We start from the raw sequence: 17,075 nt of genomic DNA, 5'->3' as shown, positions 1-17,075 counted from the left end.
ATTTCTTCAGGGGTCACATTTCTACTTTAGTTTTTTAGTTACAAGGATATTTTTCTTTTTGAATGGAAGATTAACTGCTGGAACCAGATCATTACAGAAAAATAAAACTTGAAGAATGGTAAACATCATAAAACTGATGCTAACAATGTTCATAAACTTGCTGGCCTACAGTGATGTTGTCCTAGGAGGGTCTAGCTTAGTTGCTTGGGTTTTTTAATTTTTTTTCATCTCTAGTTTTGGCTAAATTGGTTGTCAAAATTATTTTGAATTTGTAATGTTGGGGTTTGATTAAAGATAGTTAAGTTTGCATAATTTCCAACTCTACGTTTAGTAGAGCTGAGAAGAAATTTGCAATCATCATCTTCTCTTCACAAGAAAAGTCCAGTTATGCCTTTATCTCTGTGGAAAGAAATATTTCTGCTAATTTTCTGTTGAAAATTTGAATTGAAATATTCAATTTTATGTAGATCTTGCAAATTTAAATATTCCTGTTATTGAACCATTTCCAAGTATTTTGTCCTGGGTGAGGTTGTATGTGCCTAAACTGATCTAATGTCACATATAATCAACAGTTTGGATATTTGTTGCCTTTCCTCCCCATGTGCTCTACCTAGACTGCATGTCCCATGTTGTACTATGTTTGTGTTAGTGTAGCGGTGGGCTTTAGGCACAGAGGCGGCCTGCATGTATGCCGTGGAGCTCAAAGGTTTGTTTCATCTATTAAGTTAAATGCCCAGCTCACATGGTGAAAAACTTATCCAAGTTGTGAGAGTACTGTAGTGTGGAAACGCTTCAAATACTATTGTGTATGAGAAAAATCCTTTATGGAGCTGCTATTCTCTACCTTATTCCCTTCAGTAATAACTATAATACTGTATTTTTCCCCTATTTCTAGTATGATATCATTTGTTTTCCTTTGTAAAGACCTATTATGTGAAGCAATTAAAAATGCTATCATTTCAGTATGTGGGAATTTATCTGAGGAGGAAAAGTCTCTCATCAGGAACCAACTTGGGAAGTGGACTGTAAAGCAATAGCAGAATACTTCCAGCCTTCACTGTCCTCCGGGTAGCAGATAAGTGCATCGGCCTGTTCTGGAAAGCTAGGTGAAAAGAACAGTCCAGCTAAAAGTATTCTGTGGCTGCCATACTTGACTATCACGTCATGACTTACTCCAGGATGTGTATTGAAGCAAATATGCGTGGCTGCATATGAGATGAACTGGCAACTGCAATGTCCACGTGGCTATCCTGGAACGATACACTGGAAGAATGAAACGATAATTTAGGGTACAGTGTTCAAGATCAGATTCAATATAAGTTGTTTTCAGAGCATGACATTGGAGTTTTTTGTGGGTTTTTGATGTTCTGCATTCATAATAATATAAAGGGATGATAAAGAAACATGATCTTAATCCAGATGTATTTGCAAAGAATTTAAGTTTTGAAGGTATCTCTGTCGTCTTCCTTAGGACTGACTGGAGTGCAATTGATCGGTGAAACACATTGTGCAATGTGATTCTTATCAGACAATCATGAGGTGTTTTCGAATTTGAAGTAGTAGTTGATTTCTTATTCTCAAAAATAAGCACCATATGGTTTTGTAACTGGTTCCCTGACTGGCCTCCCAGCTCATTTAGTCCCTGGCTTCCTGACAAAATTGCTGACTTTCTTTGGTCATGCATCAGAGTAAGCTATTAGTTTTAAACAGAATCCTTAACTTGTACAAGAAAGCTTTAGTAACTTGTGTCTGCGGTAATATGCAAATTTGATTTGCTAGCATGTATAAAGCAGGCATCAGATCTGTGGAGAACATGTGAAAAGTTTCCAATACATGAAAGCTTTGACAACTATTTATTTTTCTTTCCCATCAGGGTGTGGTGAACGCTGGTTACAAGGACTTGCCAAGTAGAATGGCTACTCAAGCCAGTAGCCTTTATTCCAATAACATCTTGAAATTATTAAAGCTGTTTCTCCTGAGAGATAATATTTTCATTTTGAACAAAAAGATGATTTAGATTATGGGGCTATTGATCATGTCATTAGAGGAATTTTGGTAATGAAGGTAAGTTTCAACACCACTTAAACATTTTTGATAAAAACATATAAGACATGTTGTATGAAAGCAGTGATTTTGTTAGTGAGTTTAGTCATTTCAAGGAAATGCTATCATTCAATGTCTACATGGTAATGTGGTGAAGGGAATTTCTTCCACGTTTCAAGCACTAAAATATGGGACAAAAGAGATTTATAAAAATTTTGATACTGTAAAATTACAGTTATACTTTAATGTTTTTAAAGAACATGTTGCTGTGAATTAACCCATCTTCTGAGCTACTGAACTGTGCCTTAAGCAATATGACTTTAAGTGCTAGCTAATTTATGGACTCAGATCAGTATGTATTGAACAAAGGTGCTGACAAGTAGGAATAGGTGAGCTGTGTGTGATACTCCAAAGGACTTCAAGTAGTGCAAGTACTTCAAATGCCAAATGGCTTGATGACACTTACTACATCTTTATACTGAGGTCACGAGAGGTAGAGCATTGTTGCTTATAAAGATACAGTGGTTTTCTATTGAAACAACCAGGGTTTTAGCCTCAGAATATGAAAAGTATTTCAACTCTGATATGATGTCATTAGGCTATATCCTGTGTAGTCTCTGTTGTAATAGCAGTAGCCCTCATACGTTCATACATCCTTTATCCTCTTATTCTGGGAGGAGAAAAGGAACTAGATACACAGTTAAACCAGGAGGCAGCCTTAAGATCTGTGAAAACTGATATGACTTGTATGTTTGCTGCAATTTTCTGTATGCAGGATGTTTCTTGAGATAGAGACTGATTCTTTTTCAGCTAAGTTTATTTTGGATGTAGTAAAGAAGGTGGCTTAATTTCTGTAGTCATGGTGAGTTGCAGATTGATGACTCCACATTTGCCTGCAGGTAGCATTAAACCTAAGTACAGTCATGTTAAACATTTAAATATTGGCAGACTGGAATTACTGTTTGGCTAAGAAAGTGTTTGTAAAGAGAAGCATATTCATGTTAGCTTTTAAGGAATGTAGTCTATGATTTAGGTAGGTTTTCTTTGTTGTTTGTTTTCTGAGTTTTTATGTGTGTGGTTTTTTCAGGTTTTTGTTTGGGGGTTTTTTCCCCTCCAGTGTCAAGTGTATTACAAAGATGGTTTTACAATCGACTGAATTCAATGGTCACTACTATTGTACAGACTAAGGGTTATTGTAATCAATATAAGGCAAAGGCTAAATCTCATTCTATTTATTCATGTGAGTAATCTCACTGATTTCAGAAGGACAAATGAGTAGCTGTGACAGAATTTTGCCTGAAGGGTCAGTCCATAATACAATGAAGGGCAAGATACAATAGGACTCCATCATAATGATTGTTTTATTCTGCAACAGAAGGTGTAAAACATTAGATCAATAGCCTTTCCCAAGAACAGCACCCCTTTCTATTTAAAAAAAAAAGCACAGGAACCGGAAAAGCCATACTCCTAGAATCTAGGAAAATTATGATCACAGCTGGAATTTTTATAAAAGGTACAAGAGAATTAATTTATCTCTCTTGTTGCTAGTTTGGCATTTAAGTGATGAACCATGCTAGGAGTAATTATGTAAAAATAAAATAAACTCCTGAAAGGAGTGGATTAACATTGAAAAGCAGCAGGCAGTGGCAAGTCAGGGTCGCTAACATATTGTGTTGCTTTCCAGTTGAATGAAAGGCTAAAAATTCAACTTTTCAGGATCCATGGTGAATCACTGTATACCTTTTGTTACCTAGAAACTTCTTCTGATATTAATTATGTACGAAATAAAGAGCCAATATGGTATAGGTTAGGGACCCAATCCAGGGCCAATTGAAATTAACATAGACTGTTCTCAAAAGCTTTTTGGATCAGGGCCTGTATATACTGCATAACTCCAGATGTCATTATCTGTGTCGAAATATATGTATGAAATGGAAAATTAATCATATAGCAAGGTTTTGATTATGTTGAATAATATTTTCCTCATAAACAAGGCTATTATGCTCTTTGCATTAACTGCCTTTAAAAATATTGACAGAATGAAAAAGGAATGTAAATGGTAAGAGAAAAGGATACATATAGCACACCTTTTGAAGGGTTCACTACATTCAAAGCTCCTGTAAGTTAAATGAGTAACAGTAGAAATATCTATTGGTTCAAGTAAAGCAATTTCTGGTGGTACAGAAATTTGATTTTAAAGGAAGGAAAAAGAGAAGGAAGCCTGTTTCACTTAGCCATTCCATCACCAAGCTTTGGACAGCATCTGAAAAGACCTACCTTACTGCATCCTCCCAGGGTCACTGACTTAAAATGTTTTGTCCACAGTATCATCCTTGTTTGAAGATCTATTTTGCTTGATTAATGGTGGGCAATCTGTATGAGTTTTAAAGTTTTTTAATAAAAGTTTCTAAAATTATAATCCAACTGAAACTTAAACTCCTGTGACCTCCATAAGTGAGATTGTGGTATCTTTCTACATTGGAGTTTGTCTTGATTGGAGAAATTAATACTGTACATTAATTTGCTCAGACCTTACTTGGATATATTTAACAAAACATTGTGCAAGTGATGACAAAATATGTCTCCAAGTTAAATATTATATTGGATTAATGAAATGATCTAGTCTTTTCCTAAAGAGGGAAAAACATTTCCTGAAAACCACCAACACATATGGTTGAAGAGATTAGTACTAGGAGCAATAATATTTTCTCCCAAGGAAGTATTGTTGAACTCTGTGTGGTCTGCATCTTTTTAACAATGTTCAGATGCTACACTGTGGTCTGTATTCCTACTAAAGCAGTAAAGGCTGTGAGAAGTCACTGGGGAATTTATGACGTATTTAATTTTGGGTTTTTTTGATGAACTATTTCTCCGTATTTGCCCAAGTAGAATATTTTTTTTATTTAAAAAATTTAGTTTGGCAGTCCCGTATGCATCTGCTGGATCCTGGGGTCCCCACTTCATCCTCAGGTTGACAAAGATTCTATTATTCCAAAAATAGTTTTCTGGCAAAAACAATGTATACAAATTATACATGTAAAAGCACGTGCAGGAAATACCTTCCACTGCCATGGGTGTCAGTGACACAACTTCAGTGGAAGTACGGTTTGGGTTCTACACCTGTTTTCATTTTATGATTAATAAAGAAAAATGGTTGGGTTATTTTATTCTTCTGAGAGTGTACTTTTTTCTTTATAGGTTTGGCAGGTATTTTAGGACTGACACTTGTTTCTCCTAATTCTTCTTTTAGTCAAATGGTGACCAGATTTGTTCTTGCTTGGAATAGTGGTTATCACACTACCCAGGGAGTCACACCTGGCCTCCATTTGCCTCTTGTACTAGATACTGTATTTATTATTGTTAAGTGTACTGTCTGCTGCTTTCTTCTCTCATATGTTTCGTTATGACAGATTTGAGTTTGACGTACAGGAAGTCAAAACAAGGTTAATGACTTACCCAAAGTGAATTACAAATGAGATTAGAATTTGAGTTCCTGGCTCAAAACTCTTACTCCAGGCACTAAACTCTGTTTTAATCTTTACTTAGATCCACGATGCATATTCATGCACAGAAATTTTACTGGCAACCAGAGGATTGTATAATGATCATTGCTTGTTAATATAGGAATGCCAATATAAGCATCAACTTTATACCCATTGTCTCTACAGTAAATATATGTATTTCTGTGAGCGATAAGATGACCAGAGAAGAAAGTATTTAACAGAATTAATGGGAATAGTGAGAAGATGTGATGAGCAAACTTTGATGTCACCTTAGGTATGTGTGTCCGTATCCTTTGCTTTTTCATCTGCATAGGACCAGCTTCTTTCTGCACGGTCTTGTCCAAAGGAAGGTGTCTTAAATCTTCAGCATCTTCAGTTGATGGAACTACTAGGTTAAATTTTCCAAAGATAACTGATACACAAGTATCTAGGTTACTTTGCCTAATTGAGATACTACATATATTTACCATGATATAGAACTATAAAGGTGCATGTGGGAATTTACAGTCTGAGCAGTATCCTTACTGAATCAGCTGTCAATTTCTTGGAGTACAGCATCTTGCAGAGCAGACTTTCCCCATGTTTTCAGCTTTGAATTTCCATTTATGATGGAAAATGTATTTTAAAATTGGATTCTACTCTAAGCAAAGCTGAGTGCAAGTGGAGCTCAGTTTGGCTTTAGAAGTGTTTTAATTTCAATTCAATTTTTTATAGAACTTTAGACAGAAGACCTGCTCTTTTAATACAACTGCTTATGTACAGTTTTGAGTAGTCTAATAGTTTTAGTAGAAGTCAATTGTTACTATTTAAGACCTTTACTCTGAAAAAGCATTTTCTAGAATAATTAACTGATTTTTTCCATATAGCATACATATCTCTGATGTTCAGTATGTCTAATATTAGATTTGTGTTACCAAGTGTCAAAATCAATAACCTGATTTTTAAAAATTATTAAACTGCTAGGACAGCCCCTGAAATCTCTTCATGCTCACCAGTCCTGTGAAAGAGGTGAAAAATAATTATGTACTATGGTCCCTGAGATTGAGTACTCAGGTGTGGAAAACTGTTGCTGTTTCAGCAGCTTAATGTCCAGAAGAAAACCTGTAACAAAAATGTCTGCACAGATGTGCACAGTGGAGAGGAATAGATTGCTAAGATAGTTAATTCAAAGGGCTGTTGAGGTTTAGCCTGGCAGGCAGCTAAACAACCACACAACCGTTTGCTCACTGCTCCCCCCGCCCCCCCCCCCTGCAGTGAGGAGGAATCAAAAAAGAAAAAAAAAGTACAACTTGTGGGTTGAGATAAAGACAACTTAATAGAATAACAAAGGAAGAGAATAATAATAGTAGTAGAAGTAATAATAATATTTAAACCATATAATAAATAATAATATATAATAATATATAAAACAAGTGATGCATAAATGCAATTGCTGACCACATGCAGAAGGAAAAAAACACACCATGATGCCCAGTTTGTTTCCAAGCAGCAATTGCTCCTCCCAGCTAACTTCCCCAGTTATATAGGGAGCATGATGCTATATGGTAGGGACTACCACTTTGGCCAGTTTGGGTCAGCTGTCCTGGCTGTGCTCTCCCAGCTTCCTGTGCACCTGGCAGGGTGTGAGAAGCTGAAAAGTCCTTGACTCAGTGTAGACACTACAACTAACTAGCAACAGCTGAAAACATCAGTGTGTTATCAACAGTGTTCTCATACTGAATCCAAAATGCAGCACTACACTGGCTACTAGAAAGAAAATTAACTCTGTCTCAGCTGAAACCAGGATAGATAGGAAAGAAAGATGTGTTTAGATTTTTTTCTTTAGGAACTAGGAAATCTATGGAATAAATAGAGCTTAAAACAGAAGGATGGGTTCTATGTAGTGGAAGATGAAAGGCTATTGGCACTCATTAAAAAGATAGTAGGGTAGTTTTTAAAACTTAAGACTGGGAAAAGCATATAAATTAGATAACATTATCTAGAATGAATTTCTGTAACTCTCAAGGAAAAACAAAGGTAGAATTTGATAAAATTAACTTTAAAAAATAGCATAAACAGTCAACACAAAGCCTTTTCTAAGTAGAAAATGAAAAAACTAAGCAAATATACTATATATTGTACCATAGCCATGCTGGAAGTTTAGGAAATAAGACTGATGAGGAAGGCCCAACTTTGAGACAGAATAAGGAATCCATTTTAAAAGAGCACAAATAGTTAATAAAATTGAAAATGGTCCTATGAAAAGGAAAACAAGGTATAGTCCGACACCATATGGGAACTGAATTTGCAACTGAAATAATCTGCAGAATACAGAATGACAGTTACACTGGTTTTAACATAAAGGGATGTGCAGAGAAACAGAACATACAGGAGTTTTAACTTGCTAATTCTTACAGGTAAAACTTATATTTCTGAACAGGTGGTTTCTTAATTACAGAGAATGCTGGATATGTTCAAATTACCTACTCTAGAATGCTATTATCTCTGCCTTCTCCCTAAAGCAGCATTCATAGGAGGATATGGTAGCTCTCTATGCCATTGGTCATAACATGAACAGGTTACTCAATGTTAAGTTTTCGCCTGATCAATAGTTAAGTAACCCAAAACTAGGAAGGTGATCCTGGCTAGCAAAGCTAGTTATAGGAGGAAGCAAAGAGTCTGATTCTGCCTGAAATATTAATGCTACAAGTGCTGAGGAATGAGAGGTATGTGCAGAATCAGGCCCTCCAGGAAAAATATTCACTTATATGGGCAAATATTTGCCATCCTCCATTAGATCATGGAATCTGTTATCCCTAGGGCCAGGGAAACAATTTTATAGCCTTTTTGTTTTCTACTGTCCTTATTTGAGCATATTTCTTTGACTGTGCTATGTTTCATTCAAGAGAAAATAGCTTTGCATTTTCAGTTCCATAATAGTCAGTTACAAAGCAGCAACACATTCATTAAAGAACTTAATTCATTTGCAGAAGTACCAATCTGTATCTAGTTTAGAGTGTAAGTGCATCAGGAGAGAGACTGTATTTACTTTTATTTGATATTTTTTAATCCACTTCCAGATGCATGCATTGTTCAAAACTTATTAAATCTGAGCTAATTCTTATTACAGGTAAAATCTAACTGGCAATTATCTTTTTAGTAAAGACAGAGGAAGGAAGTATTTTGTAGGAAAACAATCTGATAGTAATCAAACCCCAGCTGGTTCTCTTACCTGCCCTTAAGGCTTCCTACATCCTAGAAAAATGTTCAGCATTAAATCTGGAAGAAATGAGGTGTCGGATTTCATTAATTCTTTAAAGTTGTGGATGTGGGGGTTTTTTGGTTGGTTGGGGTTTTTTGTGTTTTGGGTTTTTTTTAACAATACCATCACTGGAGAGAAATCTGACTGATGTACTGGAACTTATCAGAAGGTCACATGGCAGTCAGTATGCATAGTAATGAAGCTTGTTTTCCAAATGGTTGTTTCACAGTTAGTTTTACATTGGAACCCCATTATTTGAAATGATATTATATTACATTACCATACTAGAATAGCTCATATGTATATTAAAAGAATAAACTAAAACATTTCCCTCTGTGCTACAATACACAGAAGGAATGGATCAATAAAATCTTAAAAGTAATAAATGCATCAGAAAAAAATGAGAAAGCTCAGACTGAACTGGAAAGAGTAGCAGATATTTTCAGTTTATATTCTGCATACAAATAAAGGACACACTAATTCTTACGCTTAGATTTTGACCTGATTCATTGTGAGGACCAGGTTAATAATTAGAGAAACACTGGATCAAAATTATATGCTGCATTGTTGCTTCTTAAAGTGTAAAATCACTGAAGCTAATATTTTTTTCTAGTTGCCTTACAAATGAATACTTGAGTATTTGAAACGTGTTCTGGGAAATTTATGTTGCTTCTTGTTTCTTGTTATGTTGCATCTTTTCCACAGGCCATAGTACAAGGAGCATTAACAGTCATATAGTGATTCTGTTTAACCCCAAATCTCCTCAGGATATAGTATCTATAAACTTGCTCTGTCAGCATTGTTAATATCCTTATATGACAGTTTCCCTTCTGTCAGACTTAAGTCTTTTGGACTTAGACTTCTGAAAAGCCTATAAATATTTCTTGAAGATACCAGCCAACACATGGTCTTTGGCCTTTCCGAATGTTCTAAGAATGTTGTCGAATGGCTATATTTGTCTATTAGTTAGGACTTGAGTATCATGGATTTTTTCTGACTATATTATTTTATACTTCCAACTCATTTAGAGATGCAGGTTAAAAGCCAATTTATTATTTAAAATTAAGTCACCATGTGCTCTTTAAATATCAAAAGGAAGACCACATGTTTAGTAAATGAGGTCATGTAGGAATTTCAGAGCATTTTTTATATCAAAACATATGAAATCAAAATATGAGAGAATCAGAAATTCATATTTAGCTTGATAAAATACACTACTCTTATTCATAAAGAATATAATGGCTAAAACAGTTTTCAATTTGTCCAGTGCAGGGCAAACCTAGCAAAGGTGTAATATCTTTCAACTTGAATTAATGTGATAAGTAATTTTCTCTTGGGAGAGTGTATTAAGAAATAAGCCTGAAAACAATAAAGAATAAGGCAGTAATTGAGCCATTGTAGACTAATATTAGAAAACAATACATCAGTGTTGATGGTAATTGAAAACATGTACTCAATTATGTCAATGGATCCTAGAACTGCATTGCAGGGATGCTAATTAGTTTCATGGTTGCTTGGTTGATTTGTGTCATAAAGAAATACAGAAACCAGAAAATGTGAAAGGAGGAATGTGCAGAAGTCTTATAATCAGAAATGGATATTCACTTGCATTAATAAACAAAGAAGAAATCTTTCTCATCTTTAGAGATAAACTATTGGTTCTTAGTTCTCCTGGAGATTTTAAAAGCCTTTCAATGCCTTTATATTCCTTTACAAAGAATAAAGCTTGAAGTACAGCAATGCTACCTGTTCATTTTTTATTTGTTTTTCAGATGATGTATTTCAACTCAGTTGTGTGCTGTGCAGGATTACCAGTAGGGTTATCTAGTCAGAACACTTCTGGATTTGGGAATGCCCTTGGTATGACTGGGGTGTCAGAGATTTAGGAGCAAGAAGCAGTAGGAGCACCGAAATCCTCACCAGAAGTGCTTGCACAGATGTCTATAGTCATTGCTCTGGGTGGCACAATGGGTATGTACACAACTTATACAGTATATATGCTCAATTCACAGCATCCTTAAGTGTTATTAATTAATAATCCTTTGAGAGAAAAGGAAAATATATTATGAAAGTATACAAATTCCTAAAGGTGGCACTTTTAACTAAGGGAGGAATATAAGTTGTGAAGAAAGATCTTATGGGTGATAAAAAGCTTAAGTTTTGCTGAAGTCAAATGTTGTTTTGAAATGAAAAAAATGATGTTTCAAAAAGCACTGAAATCATTAGACATTTTTTGGACCTTCACATTTATTTTCTAAATTGAAACAATTTTCTTGTTATGAATCTACCAACTGCCTCAGTTGATCTGAATTAGAATTTATTAATTTGTGGGAAAAGAAATATTTGAAAAGTTTAGTTTTAATGCTGATTCTCTAAGGAGACTTTTGTATCTGATATGACTGATGCCAATATAAATTCACAAAGGTTGAGGCTGAAACTTGGTAAGAGAGGAGAGGGGCAAGTGCTTCTTTGCCAGTTTGTCACTTAGATTGTGGCAGTCTTTTAATGTGTCCGGAGGCATTTGGCCTGCCTTGATTCTCTGTAGGCAAAACATGTTTGGAAACTCTGGTGGGTGCATTCACACAACTCTCTCCCATATGCAAGGAAGAGTGGGTTCAAAAGAGCTGTTCTGGCTCTGTTTCTTAGAAGCTGTCATCTCAAAATGTTCTAGCAATGTATTTTTGGAAAATACTTTACATTAGGTTAAAATTTCCTATAACTATTTCTATTTCATTGTACAAAAAGGAAAACAACATTAAAAAAGGAAACAATCCTTTCTTGCTCGATGGTTTGTTTATGCTTTGAGTATGAAACACAATGTAATATTTTATTTTGCATCTAAATAATTTAATTTTGCAGGTCTTACCACTGCAAAAGGAATTGAAATCTCTGACCTTCCTCAGCTTGTAGCTGCATTTCAGTCTGGTTGGTTTGGCAGCAGCAGCTTTTATGTGTATTGCTGAGTATGTGATTGAATATCCACACCTTGATGTTCACTCTTCTGCCCAGGTTCTCAAAATCGTGGCGTATCTGGGCACTACACTGGAGCGTGCTTCTTTAGTGGCTTATGGAAAACTGCTGGGTACTCTTTACTTTAGTCTGTCATATGAAGTTCACTAGAGAACCTTTTTTGTTTTCCTCAAAATACAGTTGAATTCTAGGAAGAGTTGGGGGCTAATTCTCTTAGCTCCTTTGTGAGGGGAGGGAAGTAGCCTTACACAACTTAAATTCAGTAGGACTGGAACACAAGGCGGAGGAGGTTGGTGACTTTGGCTTTTGTGTTGATTAGGAGAGGTGTTGATGTTGGTCTCAAGGATTTCTTTTGCTGGATTTGCTAGAGAGTGTTTGTTTAAGAGTCTGACTTAGATTCCATAAAGCATCACTCCTAACACTGTGATATGAGTAACTAGTGGCTAGAGGAATCATAGTAAGAGACCTTTTAGGTCCCTATGTATCAATTATTTCCTACTGCGATGATATATAGCTATTGAAGCTTTGTGTTCTGAATAATTATTGTGTCCTATTTGCTATGATGAAGCAATCATATCTCAAACTGCTCTTGTTTTCCCATAATTAACAAGGCTGAAATAGGAGTCATGGAATATGACAAGAGCTGGAACACTTCCATTTCTGAGAATTCCTTCCAAAAAAATTCCTAAGTTTTTGTTTATCTGCAATAGGTGGATCTTTTGCTTTAGCACTAAAAATATTCTAGTGCTAAAAATACAGCGTTAGAGCAGTATGCTTGCTTGCAGATTTGCCCAATTCAGCACCATTTCTACTTGGGCACCACTAGTTGAATGCTAGCTTGCTGACAGCATCTATGGCTAGTATGATAATTTTTACATTGGATCCAAGCTACTCCCCTTGATTAGTGTGCAGTCCTGGTGTTACAGGACTCTTCACAATTATGGTAATAGTATCAAGAGAGCAATTCTTGAACCTCTTAATTGTAAATAAATGTAAGGTTTTTACACACACATCCAGCACTTGCTGAACGCTAGCTACAATGCAGTCTTGCACGTTAACTGAAAAATTTGGCATTAAATGATGAGGAATTGACAAAGCACTCTGCAGAGTGTTTATTTTGTCCTATAAAAATTCTGTAACAAGTCTGCAAGACCCTGCAGAATCCCACAACCCACACTGCAGAGATCCAAAACTTTGTAGCCAGCAGCGGTGCTGTAAAATAAGCTGTGGATGTTTAGTCAGATGTGTATGTATTCCTAGACATTGCTGTAACTGTGGACTAGTTTTGGAAAGAAATAAGAGAGTAAAGGTCTTGTCCTGCAAAATAACAAATTATTTCAGCTCCTATTATGCCCATATAATATTTCAGCAAAAATTTTAAAGGCATATCTGCTTACATGACCAAATCCAATAATAATCATAGGTAACAATCTTCTGCTCACTGGGTGTTTGAATGAATTTTTATTTGCTTTTGTTTCACTTATTTAATATTTTCAGAATTATATCATTTCTTATAATATGAATTTAATTTTTCTTTCCCTTATGTGGTGGTTACTAAATTGCAAGGACTGACACTGACAGCTGTAGGTAGAACAGATATGCCTGTTACTAAAATACCAAACAGTTACTTTGGCTGATCATTCTTCTTGACAACAGTCTTGACAATTGTGGGTGCCTTGATTAATTCCTCTGAACAGAGTTACCCTGTCAAACGTTGTGTGCGTGGTAAGGAAATACCACTAGCTTCTCCCCTTTTCTGTGTGAAATAAGACTAGGGCATGTACTTTGGAAACTTTTAGAAATAATATGTTGCAGGAGATTGGATGACTGGACTGGATCCCTGACAGAATTTTGTTCATAATGGTAGTAAATAATGAAAAGTTACGACAACTGGATAGATGTCTGGTGCATTTTCTAGAATTAGGATTTGGCAAATGAACTCTTTAAATACCAAGGACAGCAAAGAAATCTGAATGTGTCTGGGTTGCATGATGTGGAGCTCTATAGAGATATCCAGCCAGCTCAACGATTGCAAGCAATATATATGTGCTAGGAGAGCCCTTCCTCATTTTTACCCTGCTTTTCAGTAGTTCCTTTACTTGTAGCTCAAGCACTTCCATGTGGCACTTCACTGAATGGTGTAAACATGCTAATAATTCAGTTCCGGCTGGTCATAGGCACGGTGGACTGGACATTGACTGGCACTCACACGTCGGCATGGAGATTAAACTACTGGCCTTGAGAGAATTGATTCAATCGGATCAGAGTGGTGGTCTTGTACCCTAACAGAACTTGCATAGCTTTGCCTGAGTTTTAGCCATTCTTATGTAAACAGTTCCTAGTACACTAAATCTGGCAATTGAACTTTAAAAACAACTAGGAAAAGCAATAACAGCAATGTGATTTACTCATAAAACCTACAAGGAAGTTAATATTTTATAAAATGCTGAATGACCTTCACTGAAGGATCTCACCCAGCAACTGACTTTGAGGAAATGGGAAATGTGCTGTTTCATAACAAGCAAGATGGGAGATGTTATTTAAACAAAGAACACATTTGTTTAGCTAGGAAAAAATGTTAAGGTAGTTTATAGGGAGGAGAAGAAAAATTGTTTAAAAATGGCTGAAAAACAAGGTTTTCTCAAAGGCATATCTGAAAATCCATTTGAAATGTGTGATTTTTATGCCAAGTTGGGATGCTGAAGATTTAGGAAAAAAGAAAAAAAGCCAATGCAATAGTGAACTGTTGAACTATTGCTGTATCAGCTTCACAGCTTGTTAAAGTAAACTTTAATGAGCTGGAGAGTAATGCAGTCTGCCTTCCCAAACAAACTACATGGGAATTTACAGTAAATGAACTATTTATTTTGGGATTCTTTTAATGCACTTGGAACTGTTGTTTTGACCAATATGCTCATTTAATATGTTCACATTTAGGCCATGATCAGATCTTTGCCAAACGTCACTTTTGGGTGGATATGACACAGCATCTACAGCACGAAGGAAACCTATGGACATTATTGGAACTTGCACTGAAGCTGGATTAGACCAAGCTATTGAAATGATAAAGGAGTTTAATTCTATCATTACCCTGGGTGAGAGTTCAGATATTTGTTGTTCAATTACTCAATAGTAGACTTTTCAAGCTACCTTGAGTCTTGCATAACATTCTGCATATTTCACTGTCACTTGAATCATGTCAAATTCTTGTTTCCACTTCCTTTGAATCTATCCAATTCATGCTTACTATCCAAATATTAAAATTGTTAAATACTACTTTTCTCCTTATACCACCTGTGTATCATCTGACGATAGCGGTCATTCTTCCCTGGACTTTGCCCATGGATACAGGCCTCTACAATCATTAGCCAACTTCATGCCTAATCATCTCTGTTCCTGTCTGTATACTGTGCTTCCTCAGAAGCTGGAGTGTCCTGAGCTTCCCAACAGAGTACCATTTCATTCTCTTGAAATCTGTTCTGAAAGTCTGCTGAGTCATTTACTTGCAGACTGCCTGAGCGCACACTATTAAAGCATTGCCCAGCTTCACCTTGACAAGTCTACTCTTTGATGCTAACTTTTATCCTTGATTTTAAGCATTGCAGGGCACAGACTTTGCTTTCTTGTCTGTTGCAGTCTAGTGCTAAGTATTAACTATTATTTTAATGATGTACAAATATGCAAGAGACTTGAAAATTTGCATTGTAAACATTAAAAATACAATATGAGCTAAGAAAGGGAGGGTTTATAACAAATGTTTGATCGCAAAACACAAGGCTGTATTTCTTCTTCTCTATGTTTACAGTGAAACATTTTCTTGAGGTGTATTCAAAGTACAACATTTTTGGGACTCAGTGCCTACTTTTTATCAGTAAACCCATTTAATACAGTATACTGGATGTATGTGACATCCATGAAAGATGCTTCCTGATGTAGTGAATTACAACCATAATTAATTGTTCTAATGAAAAATGTTGGTTAACTAGAAGTATCACTCTTGATAATACAGCATACATCTTGGCAGTACTACAGTCTTCATCCTTTTGTAATGATACAGCACAGGGCAAAAGGGTTCATCAAGGCCCTAGACCTAAGACTACACTGATCTTAATTTCATTAGATTTATACCACTTGTCATATCCTGGAATTTTGAGGGTTTAGTATTAATGTATTAAAACAATGAAGGCTTCTAGTGTAGAGCTGGGGAAAGTGGAAATACAAAGAATTTGGGCAAAAACCTTAAATGGATTTTTTTTTTTTACCCTTTGAATGGTACTAGTTTATAGCAAAGAAATATGAGATGAAGTTACTGAAGTTACTTCACTGGGCCTCACTCTTCATGTTAATTCTCATAAAATAAAAAATCTCTTTTCCTAAAAATGGCTAACCCAGCACTGCCAAGATTTATGCAGGGTAATCAGCTATTCAGTCTGAGATTTCTCTAAGAATGGCAAGCTTTGGCCAACATTCATTTTCAATTTGCAACAATAACAAAAAAGTTTGTGTCATATTTTAGGAGAGTTTAATTTCTGTAGGATAACTATACATGGAAAATATTAATGGTGATCAGGAAACATTCAGTTTTCACACATCTCATCTAAGGACAGCATAGCCACTGAGTTGAAATGTGCCAGCTAATCATTCTTTTTTCATTATAGCAAATCACAAAAAGTTCTAGTATTTTATGAATGCATGTGAACAAAAGGCTATGGCTCCAAATATGTACAAGAAAATACTTAAACAGTTTTTATGCACTGGATTGCTGGAAGCCCTTGAGCACTTGTTATGTAGCTAGTTGATCTGTTTTGCACCTCTGCTGAAACCTGAGGTGAGGCTTAGGTCTTCTCTCCCCTAGGTTGTGGGTGTTAGAAGCACTGTATATGCCTACAGTTGTAATCAAGCAGACTTCTCCAGCTGACTCAAGAATACAGTTGGCTTCTTTCAGATGCAGCTGCATGCAGCCCTTAGCCAAATGGATGGGTCATCATGATGAGGGGCCTCTGAAAGGAGAGGGATATGGAAAAAAAGGAAGAGAACTGCCAAAGTGCCTCCCCCAGCAAAGCAGGCTGCTGTACAGAGTAATGTTAAGTGCTGTTGTTTTTGTATAGTCACATTAAAAAAGTCCAACAGAAAACACTCAAAGCCCTAGAAACTTCTTGTTAGTCAAGATGTTTATATACTCTTCCCCTGAAGATTAAAGAAATTATTTTCAAAAGGGTCAGAGGCTTTATTTGCAGTAAAACAGCGAATTCCAAATAAAATGCTGCAGTGTTAAACACACATGCAAAAAAAAAAAAAAAGTTCAGGGTGTTAATGAT

This window comes from Balearica regulorum, chromosome 12 (genome assembly GCF_011004875.1).
Source record: "Balearica regulorum gibbericeps isolate bBalReg1 chromosome 12, bBalReg1.pri, whole genome shotgun sequence".
NCBI classification, from domain to species: domain Eukaryota; kingdom Metazoa; phylum Chordata; class Aves; order Gruiformes; family Gruidae; genus Balearica; species Balearica regulorum.
The sequence above is the reverse complement of the archived record's forward strand: the minus strand, read 5'-3'. Positions refer to the sequence as shown.